This window comes from Notamacropus eugenii, chromosome 3 (genome assembly GCF_028372415.1).
Source record: "Notamacropus eugenii isolate mMacEug1 chromosome 3, mMacEug1.pri_v2, whole genome shotgun sequence".
In the NCBI taxonomy this organism is placed as follows: Eukaryota; Metazoa; Chordata; class Mammalia; order Diprotodontia; family Macropodidae; genus Notamacropus; species Notamacropus eugenii.
Genome location: NC_092874.1, coordinates 365,357,106 through 365,362,960, shown reverse-complemented (window position 1 = coordinate 365,362,960; position 5,855 = coordinate 365,357,106). Strand labels below are relative to the sequence as shown.

Below are 5,855 nucleotides of genomic sequence, written 5' to 3'. Positions count from 1 at the left end.
TCAACAAAGTAGCACTGTTACTAGGACCATGGAGAACCATCTTCTTCCCAAGCTTGGACTTGGATGGGACCAGTGCAAGACAATGCAAATTATGATATATGACAACTCAGAAAGGATGTAGAGTTCTGATATTTATCACCTAAGCATCAGAGTTGTATGTCCTTTCTTGGTGGTTATATGACATTATGAGTTGAGTGACAATTGGGGAGGATCCACACCTTCTGGTTTTGGCTTTGTTGTGAGATGGTGCTCATCTATTATGAGGTACAGCATCCAGAGAGGAAGCTGCACTCAAGCTATGAATACAGTGATTTTGGCCCCATAGCTCCAACTAAAGTCATCAGAAGAGGATGGCCACCAAAGGATGATTATTTTGGTTCCTATTAAGCAGAATTAATATTGTAACTGAATAATTCTTTTACATTACTTTGTGACCTCATCCACAATAGAAGGTGGAGACAGGGAGAAGAATCCTGTCTATAAGCAAGATTCCTGATTGGCACCTTGTTTCAATGAAGGCTACAGTTTCTAAGGAGGGTCTGAGAACATAAAACATTAGAGGTGAGCTATAACACAGAGGAATGACCTTAACACACAGAATGTTTGAGTTGAAAAGAACCTTGATGGCTACCTAGGTCAAAGATTCTCAGCCTGGGCTCTGTGAACTTGTTTTGTTTTTTTAAAAAATATTTTGCTATTAGTATTTCAGTATAATTAATTTCCTTTGTAATCCTATGTATTTTATTTTGTGCATTTGAAAACTTTCCTTTGAGAAAAGGTCCACAGGTTTCATTAGACTGACAAAGGAGTTCAAGACATAAACAAGATTAAGAATTCCTGATTTGGGCCAACAGTCTAATCAGAAAGAAAAGGAAACTGAGGCCTGGAGAGGCTAAATGACTACTATAAAGCCACATAGGAAGTTAGAGGCAGAGTTGGGAATACAACACTGGTCTCTTGACTCCTAGGTTGGTGTTTCTTCTGCTAACCCTATATAGTATGTTCAAGGCATTTCAAATATAAATGGCAAAGAAATCCCTGAACTGAGCAGGAGAGGCAGGAGCAGTCAGTGCTTAGGACCTACTTAGCACTGAGGTTGTTTCATATCAATATTGCTTTGGGGATAATCCCACGTGGTTGAAAAAGCTCTCAGTTGGATAATTTTATCATTAGGGGTCACTTGCTCTTCTTTAGGTCATCTGGTCCAAATGATCCAGGAAGCAGTTCATGGACCATCTTGACTTCATACATACCATCTGCTTTTGTCATGTAGACATACCAATGTTTTCCAACTCTCTCATTACTTGTCTGCAGGTTCCACAATAAATGGTGCAATAAAGTCATCCTTCAAATTACTGGTAATAGCAGTGGCCCAGAACTCTTTGTGCCCTTCTGAGATGGTCTTCTGAATGGTGGGACATGCACAGATACCTGCTGGGTAGGACACATTTTCTATGTTGCACCCCCAAAATATCTTCCTGTCCAGAGTCAAGAGAGCTGCCCCCACTGGGAAGTTACTGTAGGGACAGTAGGCAAACTCTTTGGATTCTTGGCCCTTGAAAATGAGCTGCTTAATCTGGGCTGGATCTAAAGGTCCCTTGGTGCTTGGGCACTGGGCCAGACCGAAGGGTGCTTGAGACATCTCCTTGACCCTGAGCAGCTCTTCTCTTCTTTCTGTCCCTTTCTGTTTCCCTCTTGAATTCAATACATTCTTATACCAAGCTATTTGTGTGTATATATGTCTTCAACTCTTTTTTTTTTTCTGGATCAGATAATAGTGTTTTCGTGTTCTGCCCATTCTCCCACCCCATTCTCCATGTTTCTGTAACCTTTATGTTTACCCCAATTATGAGACACAGTGCGTCCGATGGTCTTTTTCTTTTTTTAGTTTATCCATTTCCCTTTTTCTTTCATGTTTTAAGACAACAAAATATAACAAAATGATTCCTTATTATTGTTTTATTCTGTGCTGTAACTCTTTTAGACATTATGATTCTGAAAGGATACTTTTATTTTCTCCAGTTTTAGAATGCAAGTGCTTCAATATCATTTATCCCCATTCTATTTGCTCTTCTCTCTCTCTCTCTCTCTCTCTCTCTCTCTCTCTCTCTCTCTCTCTCTCTCTCTCTCCCTCTCATTTGCATTTCAACAATTCTACTCAGTGTTAGTAATTTTGTTATAAAATGCCACAACTAGAAAGGTCATTTTTGATCTAATTTTGCTAAGTAAGCTATTCTTGGTTGAAGGTCTTTTTTCTACATTTTACTAAATAGAATTAAAAGAGTTTTTCTCTTTTATAATAGTTTAAAGAGGGTTTGGTAAAGAAAAAAAATCTTCCCTTATAAAAGATGTCATTTTTAAGACACCTCTCATACAAAAGTTTGTTGCTGAAGTCCTATGAGAAATAGTTACATGCGACATAGAGACATGAGGAGTTGTTGATGTACACACCAGAACTATTATGAAACTAACATACCTTATCTCAACATAGAAATTATGTGAAATTTTGATTTTTTGTTGTTCACTTCTGTCATATCCAACTCTTTGTGCTCCCATTTGGGATTTTCTTGGCAAAGATACTGAAATGATTAGTGGGTTCCTTCTGCTGCTCATTTTACAGATAAGGAACTGAGGTAATCAGGGTTAAGTGATTTAGCCAGAGTCAAAGAGTGGGTAAATGTGTGAGGCTGGATTGTCACCTAGCTTGAGTTTTGAATAGCCATTATAAACTAAGGAAAGAATGTTCACAAAGAGAGTCTAATATCTGAATGTAAAAAGAGAAAAAAACAGAGAGGTCAGATTTTAGAACTTTGAAACTCAAAGGAATAGATACCATGGTTATTTAGAAGTAAGGCTAATGAATATAGAGACAATTTGGAAGAAGAAAATTAGATAATTCACTTAGAATATCACATAGTTCTGCTGAGATGGCATGCCTTTTTAAGTATGTCAGACATAATGAGGATTAATTCAGTTAAGTGGTAGATGCACCTCTTCTCCACAGAAGCAGTATTCATGAAGAGAATTTTCATGGACACTTCCTGAGACAGAAAACAGGACACTGAAGTTTACATTTTCATAGCTGTGAGTTAGCTTGAACAAATGAATTTTCCTTATATGATTACCTTTTTGTGCAATTTCTGTGTGTACCTATTTTTATGACCAGAAACTGAGGATGCCTTGGTGGACCCAAGTTCAGATTTGAGTTGTGATCTTTTCCCCCATTATTCCTGTACTTGTTTTAAAATATGTGGTACAGTGCATAGAGTGCCAGGAATGTAAACAGAAAGATCTGGATTCAAATTTGACTCATGACACTTATTGGCTTTGTGACCCTGGGCAAGTGATTGAACCTTTGTTTGTTTCAGTTTCTTCATTTGTAAAATTGAGATGATAGGAACACTTAGTTCCCTGACTTCTTGAAAAGGTCAAATGAAATAATATTTGTAAAGTACTTAGCATAGAGCCTTCCATGTAGTGTTATATGAATGTTATTGATATCAGTATGACATTACTATTGTGCGATTATTTATTTTGTTTCATTGTCAAGGAAGTAATCATGTTTAAGATCTAAATATACAGCCACTGTGAGTCTCTGGTTTGGTGTAACTGCAAACACATCCATGGGAACTTGACAATTGAAATGGTGAGCTGGAGTTGGATATTCCTTTACAACATTGTTTTCCTTACGAGAGAATTTGATTGTAATCTTGTGGTAGTCATCTTCTCTGGGAACTTAAACTTTCCAGTATAAATGAAGGCTGGAGTCAATGAGGCCTTCTAGAGTTAGAATAAATGTCCATATACCAATTTCAGAGTTATGAGGTTTTAGAGTAGATATAGCAAATCCACACAAAAATTTCAAATAGGGATTAACAAAAAAAAAGCAAGAACCTTATGTTTTCTTTATCCGAAAAGATCTCACTTAGCACCTCCAGGGCATATCACTTCTCTGGTAAGAGGTAGAAAGCACACTGCATCTTCACTCCTGTGAGCGATGCTGGCATTTTACCAGTCTTTCCTATCAGCAAATTCTGGTAGAGATTCTAGTTCCTGCATCTCTAATAGATCAACCTTCTGACTTTTTGAAGTATCTAAGCTCATAACTACCCTCTATACTTCTTAACCTAAGAGTAGGAAACAATAGACCTGACAGACAGAAATCATGGCAGAGACCTTTATCAATGGTGTAAGATCTGGGTGGGAAGATAAAGGTCAAAGTTCTTTCTCTCTAATACAGAGGCCTACAGCATTTAATCCTCCCCACTTAAACATATTCAAGATTGATTTGCCTGGTGTCTTACATACACACTCAGTTCTAGGTCAGGATTCAATCAAAAGGTTTTCACTGGACCAGTCATGTAGTGACTGGAAACAGTCCCCCAATACCTGCATGTGCCCTAAAGTCTATATGAAGGTTTGCATTAGGAAGATCACAATTCACATGCTCATAAGGATTAGACTCTCTCTGGCTAGTCACTACTTAATATATTTGTGGAGTTTGTACTGGCTTCTGTTTTCTATGAACCTCCAGGCTACTGAATAAGGACACTAACTTTTTCTGCAGTCCTGAACTTAACATAAAAGTTTTATGTTGTTTCTCTTGGTTTCAATGATGTCCTTTTAGAGCTTTGTTGGTGTGTTTGTTGGAAAAATGCGCTCTAGAACCTTTCATGACATCATCTTATCCAACAATTCCTAAGGTTAGCTTTCAAACACTTCACAAGTTGGTCTCAATTTACCTTATCAAACTTTTTTTTTAAGTACATTACATTTTCTTATAGCAGTATGATTTAATTGATACAGTGTTGGAACTTGAATCAGGAAGACCTAGATTTGAATCCTTATTTAAAATTTGCTAGTTGTCATCCTCCTGCACGAGTAGGCCAGAACTCCATGGGCTTCAGTGAATCCCCAGGAAATGCAAAAGCACTTCACTAGGTTTCAGTACATGCCAGATACCACCACTAGGACCCCAGCTCAGCACCAGGTAAGCAACCAGAAACCTATGGCCTCCAGCAGCATCAGTAATTCTCCACCACACCCTGTCAAGACAACACCAAACATAAGGGTTCTCTGGGGACCTCAGGGTAACACCAGTGCACCACAAGGTAAATAGCTAGGGCTTGCAGTCACTGACACAAGAAACCTGAGACAGTACCCCTTCCAACAAAGGTGCAGAGCTCAGATTTAAAAGAAAGGGAAAGGGCCAAAAAAGATAGGATGAGTGAAAAACAACAGAAAAAATTCTGACTTTAGAAAGTTTTTATTGTGACAGGGAAGATAAAAAACAACTCAGAAGAGGACAACAATGTCAAAACATTTATGATCAAAACTCCAAAGAAAAGTAGGAAGTTGTCTCAAACACAGAAAAAAATCATAGAAGAGCTCAAAAAGAAGCTTAAAAAACAAATAAGAGAGGTAGAATAAAAACTGGGAAAAGAAATGAGAGTGATTTAAGAGAATGATGAAGAAAAGAGTCAACAGCCAGGAAAACTACTTAAAAAATAGAACTGGCCAAATAGAAAAAGAAGATTCAAAAATCCCTGGAGGAAAAGAACTCTTTAAAGAGTACAACTGGTCAAATGGAAAAGAAAATACAAAAGCTAATTGAGGAAAACAATACCTTAAAAATTAGAATTGGACAAGTGGAAGGTAACGACTCTATGAGATATCAAAAATAAAACAAATAAATTCAAAGTAATGAAGAAAATAGAAGAAAATATAAAATACCTCTTGGGAAAAAAATGACTGACTTAGAAAATAGATCCAGGAGAAAAAAATATCAAAATTTTTGGACTACTTGAAAGCTATAATCAAAAGGAGGACCAGGATTGTATCTTTCAAGAAATTAT

The 5,855-nt window shown here is 37.2% G+C and overlaps 1 pseudogene; it reads right to left on the bottom strand.

Moving 5' to 3' along the window:
* Positions 1-1,176: 1,176 nt before the first annotated feature.
* On the bottom strand, positions 1,177-1,663 carry LOC140531674 (cytidine deaminase pseudogene; annotated as a pseudogene).
* Between the last annotated feature and the right edge of the window lie 4,192 nt (positions 1,664-5,855).